Genomic DNA, 11,621 nt, shown 5'->3' with positions numbered 1-11,621 from the left:
GCCCCTCCAGCAGAGTGTCAGAGTTGTGGGGGGAGGGGCTCTGAAGAAGGATGGTCGCCTCATTCTCTGGGGGCTGCAGAGAGTGTGCATATGCTGTGTGTTCTATGGCACTTTTGCCTCAGCTGGGGCAGTGCACCGGGTGGGAGATGTTGCAGGCAGGTCTTTTCAAATGCACTTGCCTGTAGGGTCCCTCCAGTAGAGACCTGTCTATCTGGAGTGGTTGCACCCTTGTGTGGCCTGAGGTAATCAGGTAGACTTGCTAGGACCACTGTAGAGACATGGGACTGAAGAGGCTGTGTCTCTGGGATGCTTTCACGCCTCTTATCTTGGGAGCAAGCAGAGTCTTGTCTGGGTTGGGTGTGTCTGTGTTTGTGTTTGTCTGGGTCCTGTGTGTTTGTGATCTTTCTGTAGAGGCTTAGAGGACAGCATGGTCCCTTTGTCCCAGCCACTGCTCAGTAGAAGACTCCTGTCTTCTCTTTTTACAAGTCCTGTGGTGCTGGGTATGAGATTTTTTTGGGCTCAGGAGATACGGTTCAGATGCCTATGCCAGCACTGTCGGGTTAGAAGGCAGGACAGTGCGCTGAGCCATGGTCATGTGCTTGGGTCATTTCCGCCATGGTTTGTATCTAGCTGCTCTTCCCTGGGAGTGCTCTGACACCTCATTTGTTGAGTGAAGAGAAGTTTCTCAGGTGTTCTGTGTCTCCAGCTCCTCTCAGGCAAGTGGTGGTTCCAGCCTGGGTTCTAGAGCTTGACCAGCTTCCAAGTGCTTACGTGATAAGGGACTGGTAGACTCTTTCCTCCTTGTAAGGTGCTCCCAGCTTCTGGGTGAGCTCTGCCTCCCAGTTCTGCCATCAGTGTTGCTGATCCCTTGATTCTGTAGTTGGGGGTTCAGGCTGGACTGTCCTCATTTCAGTCTCCACACAGCCATGTGTTTATTATCTCTGAATCGTAGGTAACACCCAGGAAGGGGAGGTCAGTCTGGGTACAGACCATGGCTGCCCGGACTTCTCTTGTCCTAAGGAGTGGCCTGAGTGCCTGCTCTTTATTTCACTGGATGTCAGGATCCCCTTACTCCCTTCATAACCTATGTTAACATTTTTGATCTACTGAGGAGGGCACAGGAGGCAGAGTGCGCTGGAACTGCAGGGCATGCAGCTCTTGATGGCCAATGGGCTATCTTGAACTAGGGGTGAGCTGAGTGCTTCCTGGAGAGGGGTGGGTTCTTGAGCCCGTGGGAGGAAGATGCAGAGGCCAGTGGGTTTCCTGAGTCCTTGATGCTCTCATGACTCTTGGCTGCTCTGCTCTGTGGCAGCCTGCCTGAGGCTGCTTCTGTGTGGCGGAGGTAGGGTCTGCTTGGATCAGGTGGGATTGGCCTGGTGGAGGTGGAATTGCCGTTCCTGTGGTCAGTTGAGTGTATGCAGGGGTGCGGGCTGCTGTACCCCAGGCTTTGGCATGGGCTATGACAGGGTGAAGGCTGGTGGTCTTCTGCAGTACCCTTCTGATGTCATGGGGAAACAGAAATTTCCACTTCTGGTAAAACTTTGAAGAAAATGCTGGCTGCCTGAGTGCTCAGCGAACCGGTCCTTCTGAGGGACTCCCCTTGCCTATTTTCCTGGCAGATATGTAGGGAGCCATACGCGCCTCTGGTGCCCTGTGTGATCAGGATCACTGGCTATGTGAGCTTGAACAAGTTGCTTAACCCCTCTGTGCCTCATTTTTCTGAAGTAAATTAGGACTGATGCTTTGTTGAACCTGCCTTGAAATAATTTTTTGTTGAGTGGTGGGGCAGGGCACAGAAGAATGGGAGCCTCAGAGTCTTCCCTTCCATCCAGCAGCTTCCTGGACAGTTCTCTCTTCCTCTTGGTTGGTTTTGATAGCTGTTCGACTTCCCACAGAGTTCAGGGTATCTTCATAAAAAGGAAAATGGTCAATAGCCCTTGGAGCTGCCACTTTGTGTACCTCATGGGGTGTGGCTGATGTCCCATAGGAAGATTCATAGTCACTGGCAGCTGCCTTTCCAGGCTAGCCACCAGTGCTGCAGTGTCTCCTTCCAGTCTCCTTCTTGCTAGAGCAGGGTCCTACCTGCAAGTCTGAGAAGTGGGCTTTGGTGTGGAGTAACTTGGGTTGTTATAGGTTATGGCATCTCTGTGTTCTGAAGCCTGGGTTCTCAGGACTTTCTTCTGTCAGCTTAATGTAGACTGTTGGGATTCCTCAGAGTGCGACAGTAGGACTGACATCACGTTTCTTAACTTGACACCTAGTTAGATGGTCAGCTTTAGGGAGCACTGAGCCCTGGGTATGTTTGGGACATAGCTGTGGCTTTAGGGTGCAGAGCTGAGGTGTGCTGGGTTCAGGAGTCTTTTCAGTTGGTTGTGGTTTGCCTTTCTGGGTTTCTTGGGAGAGGGCCTTTCCTCCTGAGTGATGGGATCACATTAGTGTATCTCTGCCCAGTTTAGGGTTTTTCTTCCATGAAGATTGCCTTAGGAGAGGACAGTGCCAATATGCTGGGACCCTGTCTCCTGGACACCTGCAGGTCTCGGTGTTCTTCAAATGGTCAACTGCACTTTGTTCACTGGCTTCTTTTTGAAGAGTTGGTATTGATTTTTTCCCTTGAGATGCTTGGGCCAAGAATATGGCCCTGAGGTCAGGCCCTGGTCCAGGAGTAAAAGAAGGGTGCTCTTTGGGTCTAGGATGGCTGCCAGTCCAAGGCCAGTAGGTCTTCAGAGAGGGGGACAGCAGTTTGAGAGTGGTCTCTAGGACACCATAGCCAGCTGTGCGTGGAGGGGTTAATGAGTATTGGTGCAGACACACCTCTGAGAAGGCCACATTCTTATAGCATAGCCTGTCAGCCTATTTGTCCATCAATCTTGATACCTTCTGGGGCTCCTCTGGGAGCCATTTGGGTCCCTCACCATCTGGAGGAAGCAGGGTCATTGAGTAGCCCTCACCTTTGTCCCCGGATGCCCACTGAAGGCCCCGGTCATCAAGAAGTTTCCAAGAGTAAGGTCATTGACTCTCAGCCGTTTCTCAACCTCCCGTGCAGCTGGTTTGTGTAATGTCTGTCTGAAGTGTTTAAGGGCAGACAGGATGTAGAGGGTGAGGAAGTCTGGGCCAAGTGTGAACCCAGCCCTGCCCTAGAGCAGAGCCTCCCCCTCAGGTCGGAGCCCCAGAAAGGAGGCTGCAGTTGAGCCTGCTTTGCTGTCTGGCAGGAGGTGAGGTAGCCATGGCTGGGGCTGGATTCTGCAACAGTGTCTCTTTCTAAGGATTGCGAAAGTTGAGGGAAGGTTTCTCCTCTAGAAGAATTATGCAAGTTTCAACTGAAATGTTTTTTAAAAGTTTCTTTGTTTTGAATCAAAACACAGGCTAAATTACTTCTGTGAGATCTAGAAGAGCTGAACAGTGAGGGGAGCCTGCCTTGCCTTTCCCCTGGCTGCCAGGAAAGAGAAAGGAATTGTGGGTTTGGGAGCTAAATGTTATGTAGACTGGAGCTTGGGATCATGGGCTGAGAGGTGCTTTGCCCCTGGTGCCCTGTGTGGTCAGGAACAGGTTTTGGTCAGTATCCATTGAAGTCACTGATGACACCTTATGATCCTGTCGTGCTGACTTGCCTACACTACTCCGTCAAGAGTGTCTCCCACCTTCTCTTGTGACCCAGTGGAGTCTGGTCCCTTTTCTAGATCAAGGATTGTGCACCAGTGATCCTGCTGCCTTTTAGGGGTGCTTTGAGAGGTTATCCTGCATCACCTCTGGAAGCACCCAGGTCATCAGGGTCACAGTGTAGTAAGCTCACAGATTGCTTACTACATAATACAGATTGCTCACAGAGCTGCTCTCTCTGCGTATAAGGCCCTGTCCCCAAGCTTTTGTGTTGCTGCATAGAGATCCCTGGGTTCTAGACTCACAGCCACCAGTATCCTCTTATTTCTGAAACGGAGGACCAAGATTTGGAAGTGGAAATGATAGTAAAGTCAGGGCAGGAGCCTGTGGCTCTCAAGGGACATGTGCACCTGGTTACAGTGACACTACCAAGTGTCTTATGAGTAGATTTGGTTATGCTTGTCTGCATTCTTTTGAGTCACTGACCTGTTTGTGTGGAAACAGATAAAGGGATCTTGGCAAGAGCCCAGAGTCACCCAAGATCTGTTGTGCTGTTTGGCATCTCTGATTTTACTTTTTTGGCTTCTAATGACTGAAAGGACGCGGGACTTCAGTAACAGGGGATGAGGTGCCACACCATCCCCACCCAGGCTCCTGCGTGCACTGTGGGAGCTGTCTGCCGTCTGTGGTGGTATGGTTTTGTTTCTGGCTTCTGGGAATGAGTGGGGGCTGGTCACAGCTGGGTCTCTGGGTAGTGGGGGTGGAAGGATGACTCAGTGGAAGCAAGCAGTCACTGCGGGCGGGCCTTAGTGCCCAGATCTCCATGGCTGCAGATGGGAAGGTTGGAGTTGGCCTTAGTACGGTTCTTTGCTTATCCATCGTGTCGAGTGCTCTGAGCGAAGAAGGCTGCTCTTGCACATATGACATGGGGGTACCTGGACCCTGCTTCCAGTTGGAGTGCTTGGAAAGCCCTAGAATGTTTCCCTTGGCTGGAGCTGTGAGCATTGATGTTCTTCCCAGCCCTCTCTGAGCCGGCTGTGGCTTCCTCTGGAACGTCCGCTGGTCACTGTGAAAGAAGCAGCTCTTGTTGGACTCAGCTTCCTGTAGCTCCCACTGTGCTAGCTGTTTCAGGGAAATGCAGTGGCCTGGCATGGGTGTTGGGAACTGGCTTTCCACTAGGACCTGGAGGAGGTGATGGTGTGCTGTAAAGACTTGTGGGCTGGCAAGTGGAGCTGCCCTGAGGGACAGAGTGATAGCTGGGCTCTGATGTGACTCTTCCCCATCCTGACTTCCCATGAGTTTGGGTATGAGGAAGGCCCATCCACCATGTGACAGGTGATAATATTTGGGGGGATGGGTACTAAAGTTTCCCAGAGTGGGTTTACCAGTTTAGTGAGGAGTTGTGGCTATACTTCAGGTATACCTGGTGTCATGTGGTACTGCCCTGGTGCTGTTACATGTGATTTTGTGGTCCCTGTACACTGCTGATAGTCCCCGTTGGTATCTACTTATTCCATTGCTGTGAGAAAAACCATTGTCAGTGGACACGTTGTTTTTAAGTGTAGTGTTGTCTGTCCACAAGTCTATAAGTAACCAGAGTGAGAAGTGGCTGTTGCCTTTGCGGACCCCTCAGCCTATAATAGGCGTTGCTGGCCTTGCTGCTGGGGAAGGCCAGTCAGAGTGGGCGGCTGCCAGCAGAGTCAGTTGGCTCTGCACTGAAAGTAACACGGGAATGTTTTTGTTATGACTATGGAATGTGACCCATTGCTTGTAGACAGAGGTTCTTAGTGCCTGCTCGTTTTACTTTTACTTTTGTGGGTGCGTGGTGTGTGTGTGCGCACACGAGTCCACAAGCCCTGTGTGTGAAGCCAGAAGTTGATGTTGGGTGTCCTCTGTCCTTTCACACCTCATTTTGAGATTGAGTATCTCTGAGTCTGCTGTTTTGACTAGCGGAGCTGGCTAGTGAGCATGGGGATCTGCTTATCTCTTCCATCTAGTGCTGGGGTTACAGGTGCTTTGAGTATGGGTGCTGGGGCTCTGCACTCAGGGCTCATGTTTGTGCAGCAAGCACTTAGCCTGCCTAGCCATTTCCCTGGACCCTGAAGTCTGTTTTAAGAGATGAGGCTGAGGAAGTCTCTCTTGCCTTGCTGCCCTTCCTTGAGGTATAGGTAAGGTTATCCAGGCCTCTAGGAAGTATGAGGCCCTAAGTCATGAGTGTCTTCAGCCCTAGATGGGATGTGACTTGCAGGACTTGGGGCACTTAGGGAAACTGATTTGCTTGCACGACAATACAATTGCCCCTATTCGTGCTGGCACAAGGGACCTCTCTGTGCCAGTTGCTGTGCAAGGGCCAGCTTGATGGTTCCCTCCTGGTGTAGCCTGAGGATGTTGTATCTGGGTCCCCTCTGTGAGAAGTTGTAGGTAGACAATGCCGACCTTTCTCAGAGACCCCTTTCCCTCCCCTCCCTTTTCAGTTTATTTAGTAGCCCAAAGTAATGTACATTCCAGAGAAACATTGGAGTAAGTGGACCTGAAAGGGGAGAACAGGACAGTTAGTTAGTGCTTTCCTTCAGTGTCTCCTGCGCCCTCAGCACAACAGAGGAGAGGCCCTTGGCACTGGCCTGCAGTCTTTTTGGCACCTTGTGGGTCTGTAGATGACCAAGTAGCATTGGGCCTGTGTCTGGGATGTGCTGCTACACCCTACCACCCTGAAGTACCACCCTGACAACTCTGGACCTCTCCTCTCATTCAACACAAGCTAGCCTTGGTTTCAGCATCCTACGTTCCAGTTGTGTTTAGGCTGTTGGGCCAGGGTGCCCTTCTTTCTCCATCTCATCCATCCCTGGCACCTGAAGATAATAGTCTTGAGAGGCAAATATCAGGGCACCTTTCTCTGGAAGAGAAGAGGGACTTACTTTTTTGGGGGAGGAGGGACCAGGATCTTGCTGTGTAGTCTAGGCTGTTGTTGACTTGTGATCCTTTACCTCAGTCCTTTGAGTTGAGATTACAGGTATATATCACCACACTGGCTGATGGGCTTGTTTGTTGAAGGTGAATGCAGGGCCTGGACTTTGACCTCTCATTCTAGCAGGAGGTGGACCAGGTTGGCAGGTAAGGGACAGCTGGGCCACACTGTAAGAACCTATGCATAGGCCCTTGCTCCACCTGTGATGTTAAGGGTTTACTTGGCCCCTCGTACTACAGAAACTAAGTGATGTGCATGTAGGAACTTGTGCATCTCTGGGCCGGGCCGCAGTGCAGCCTTGGGAAGTCTTGCTGCTCCTTCAGACATTACTGTGGGGGTTCTGTGTTCTGGGGTGTGTTGCTTGTGAGAACCTATCTTGGCTCTTTTGGGGTGAGGTCCTGGTTGGAGATGCCCAGATCGCTAGGGCTGCCATAATGCTCTGAGATGGAGTCTTTTCCTGTCATACTGCTGGGGCTGCCACCTGGTGTTTGATGGTGTTGGCTGCCTTTTTCTGCTTCACCTGCTGCCTCCCCCTTCCTGGTGTTACAACGGTGTTGCCCAAACCATTAAAAGAATTATACTCCCAAGTTGAATGATATGCAAATGTAGTCAATTAAGCGAGGGGATTTTAATTAGCAGTTTAAGTTCATGTGTGAAGTGCCTTGCTTTAATTACTTGACAGTTTTGTTGTAAATTTGCTAAGTTTTTTTTTGCAGAACTATCAAAACTGTGATTTTTTTTTTTTTTTTTAACATCCTTCTTGCAATAAGTGTCGCCCAGCTTGCCTGACCCTAGTGGGTTTGTCTCAATTTATGAAGCTCTTTAAACTGTGAAAACAAGGTGGGCCCTGTAGGTTGCCTCGGCACAGCTCAGTCAGTTAGGTCATACTCCTTGCTTTCCTGGCACAGGCTGGCAGGGTGACTCCCTGGGCTTCCCTGGTGGATGGTGGGGGGAAGCTAGCTGCCTTCCAGCTTGGGTCTGGTGCTGATGGAGCACATGTCTCCTATCCAGGAACAGCTGGGTGCCTGGAATGGGAGTCAGGAGCTGTGTGGGTGGGCAAGTGTCCTCTTCAGTGAGGTATCCGATGCATGCTGTTGGCCCTCCCTAGACAATGTTCTCAGAGTCTTGCTGTTGACTCTTCCATTTTAGAGAGGTAAAGAGACCTGATTTTTAAAGTTCTTTGCCTGGCTACCTGAGAGGCCAGGCAGGAACATTTGCTTTGATTCTCCTGAGCTGGGTCCAGGTATGGCCTGGTCCATGTCTAGGTCTCCTTTGCAACTACTGGTTCTGAACCCTTCCTACCTACCCGACCAGGACCTTCTAGTGTGTGATGAATGGGTAGTTGTTATGAACGGTTCTTTTGGTTGGATTTAGGATTTACTCTAATTTGCTTGTTATTGCTATTAAATTCATCTCTGTTACAGGGAAAAGAGGGTTTCCTCTCTGGTTTGTAACATCTTTCTGATTAATCTTCAGATTTACTATGTTGCCTGATGATGCAGATGTATTCTAAGGATCAGAGTGTTATGTGAGAAGTATGCTTACATAGATTCAAGTGTTATGGCTGACCATGTACTTGGACTGAGTGGTCATAGCTCAGTGTGCCTGCTAGACTGCGAGGTTTACATGGACTGAATTGTGCAGGCAGTCAGAGAGTGATGAATAAGTTCTCATGCATCTCAGTGTATCTCAGCATGCAGAAGGTGTAGTAAAAGTGCTAGATGGAGCTGATGTCGATGACAGAGGCCTGTAGCCTCAGCACCCGGGAAGCTGAGGCATGAGGATGGCAGCTTTGAAGTCAGCTAGCTTAGGCCACATAGTAAAGGGAAGGAGAGGGAAGGAGGGAGGAATACTAGGTGATAGGAAGTTCGAACTCCATTATTATCTTGTGGGATTGCTTTTGTGCGTGTGGTCTGTTATTAGCGCATTGGCTTGAGGACTAGGACTGCACCTGCCTGGGCTTGATGTCTGTTTTCTCTTTTAAATACTTAATTTGGATTTTTTTTTTTTTGAGGGGGGTTGGGTAATTTAACTGACTCTAAGTGGAGAAAGTGATCTTTTTCCCTGTAGAGAGTGTCTGTGGGCTGAGGATGGTGGGCCAGGACTCATCAGGGTGGCCCTGCAACATGAAGCACCGCTACTGTCCATCCTCAGGTTCTTCTCTGTCCTGGTTATCTCAGCCTTCTGGCTGTGGTGTGTCTGCGATAGTTTCCAAAAGCCAGTGTCAGTGAGTGAGGAGGAGCTGGAGAACCTGAGAAGATGCTGCTGTTGGGGAAGGGAGAAGACCTGCAGGGCTGGGCCCATGGGCAGGGCTTCCAGCTCCATCGAGACCCATGGTGCACAGTTGGTGGATGTTAAGATAGAAATGTCTTTAGCTCAAAGAGACTGTCCGGTGCAGAAAGAAAAGTAGGTGTTGTATAGAAGTGAAGGCAGTGGTGGCGCACGCCTTTAGTCCCAGCACTTGGGAGGCAGAGACAGGTGGATTTCTGAGTTCAAGGCCAGGCTGGTCTACAGAGTGAGTTCTATGTCAGCCAGGGCTACACAGAGAAACCCTGTCTTGAAAAAACAAAAAAAAAGAAGTGAAGTTCTTTTTCTTTGTTAGCAAGATGATACATAGTAACATAGCAAGGACATATTGAGGGCACATTATTTTGTTGGGGCCTGGCTGGCCACTCATGTTCCTGCTGCAGACCATATTAGTGGTATGTCAGGAAGAAATGCAGGATCCTGTCCTTCATACGTAGAGGTTGAGGACATCAGGTAAAGAGCGGAGGGCTCTTCAGTGTGTCCTAGGTCCCATCTTTTCCACCAGGAGAGGTGATCTTCCTTTGGCCTCTACCTTCAGCCTCCATGCTTGAAACAAAGCCCTGTACAACTCCCTAGAGTAGTTCTGTAGCTGTACACTCTTGCCTGTACCTAGACCCTGCAGTATGTTGTTTGCCCGGATGGCCATCCCATGGGCGCTTCATGGTAGCGATAAAGTCTCCCAAGTTTGCCCCTCTCCTCCACCTCCAGGGCTTCTTGCTGGGTTCCTCCCACTCCCACCAGAGTGTGAGGAACTCAGAGCCTCTGTGCACTCCAGTGGGACAGGAATGCTTGTCTTTTATTGATTACGAGCCTCTCATCAAGCCATTTTACTTCTGGGCTTGCCCCAGACTTACTTGCAGCTCATGCCCATGGTACACATCAAGACACATACAGCTAAATTCTATATTCTTGTGTCAAGACCCCAAACACACATCAACACAAGAACATGGACACAACAAAGCCACACAGCAATGACATTGAGCTTACTGGTGATAATGGAGTACCTTGAGAATAATGTTGCCGGCACTATAATGACCAACTACCCTCTACTCTCAGGAGCTTGAGGTGGGAACAGAATGGTACACCAAAATGGAAAGTACCAGCGTATAATACTGCATTCCTTCCTAGTTCTGGAGACTGAACACCGGCTCATTCTACCACTGAGCTATTCAGTGTATGACACAGGATCACACACTGAACTTCTTGACAGTGTGTAGGCATTGGTGGTATTCCATGTTGCCACAATGAATCTTCTGCAGTACATGTAAGACAAGGCCTAAAGTATCATGTGCAATTAAAAAAAAAAAGTGAGACCATGAGATGGCCCATCAGGAAAAGTTTTTCAATGTCAACCCTGATGGCCTGATTCTGGCCCCTGGCCTTGAACTTGTTCTGTGGCTGCAGCTGTTTTATTCCTGATCCTCCTGCTCTTATATCTCAGTGCTGTGGTTCTAGGTGTGTGCTGCTGTGCTTGACACATCTGTTTTGTTTTGTTTAGCCTTGTTTTGTGTTTTGTTTGTTTGTTTTAAGACAGGGCTTCTCTGTACAGCTCTAGCTGTCCTGGAACTCACTCTGTAGCCCAGGCTGGCCTCAGATTTAGGGATGAGCCTGCCCTTGCCTCCCACAGTGCTGGAATTAAAGGCGTATGTGGGCGGCACCATTTTACCTTAGTGGGTGTGTAGTTGTGGGTGTCAAGCACGTTACCACCATTGTCACCATCCTCAGGTTGATTTCAGTCATCCTGTCCTGAGGTGGTGTCCCTATTAAACACTGACCTCTCCTTCCTTTAGCCCTGACCCACTTCCTATTGAAAGTCCGCTTCTGTCAGCCCAGTGACTCTAGGACCTTAAGTACAGCAAGTTAGGATTTGCCCTCTGGTCTGTTCACTGAGCACAGTGTCTTCAGGGTTTATTCATTTGTATCAACCAATCTTCCCACCTACCTACCTTCCTTTCTTTCTCTGAGTGTGTGTGTGTAAGCTGGTTTGATCTGCACCTCTGTGGTAGTTGGTGATGTTCAGTACCCTGTCATGTGTCTATTCAGTCCTTTTGTCCATGTGACTGAGGTAGCTTCTTGTTTTCATGAATATTACTGTGTGTGTGTGTGTGTTTGTGTGTGAATGCCACATATATGGGTGCCCATGGAGACCAGAAGAAGGTCTTGATTTGGATCCCCTGGAACTAGAGTTTCAGACAGTTGGTATGAGCCACCTGATGTGGGTCCTGGGAAATGAGCTCCTTCCTCTACAAGAGCAGTAGGTGCTCTTCATCACTAGGCAACCCTACTTGTCTGTTTTGTTCACTTTTAGTTTTCACCTGTTTTGTATTACTTTCTATTGTTTTGCCTACTGGCATGGACCATGGTTTGTCTAGTGGCCAGCAGGGTGCCCCCAGTTGTCCTTTGTGTGCCAGCAGACAAGACCATCTCTGAATTGTGTCCTTCTGTGTTAAGGAGATCTCAGTGCCTATAAGGGTGTGTGAGCACAGGAGCTGTGCTAGGGTTGGCAGGGATCATGGAAAGGGTTCCTGTTTTATGTGGAGCTAGTAGCAGCCTTTTGTGTGACAGCTTGGGAGCATGGTCTTGAATAATAGGTAGCGGGAGGTGGGCTTCAAAGTAGGTATTGCTTCCTGTGTACTTGTTCTGTAGCTGCAGAAGGGAATGGGGCTTAAGCTGCTTTTACCTTTTGGGGGGCCTGTGTAATAGTGCGTGTGTGTGTGTGTGTGTGTGTGTGTGTGTGTGTGTGTGTGTGTGG

General features: G+C 49.7%; 1 protein-coding gene across 2 annotated transcripts in view; it reads left to right on the top strand.

Annotated features, from left to right (window-relative positions):
- Positions 1-11,621, top strand: part of Ski (SKI proto-oncogene) — a 65,751-nt gene that overhangs the window by 2,161 nt on the left and 51,969 nt on the right. The gene's annotated exons all lie outside the window — the stretch shown is intronic.

This window comes from Mastomys coucha, unplaced genomic scaffold, assembly GCF_008632895.1.
Source record: "Mastomys coucha isolate ucsf_1 unplaced genomic scaffold, UCSF_Mcou_1 pScaffold18, whole genome shotgun sequence".
In the NCBI taxonomy this organism is placed as follows: Eukaryota; Metazoa; Chordata; class Mammalia; order Rodentia; family Muridae; genus Mastomys; species Mastomys coucha.
Note: the sequence above shows the minus strand (reverse complement) of the source record. Positions and strands in the feature narration are given on the sequence as shown.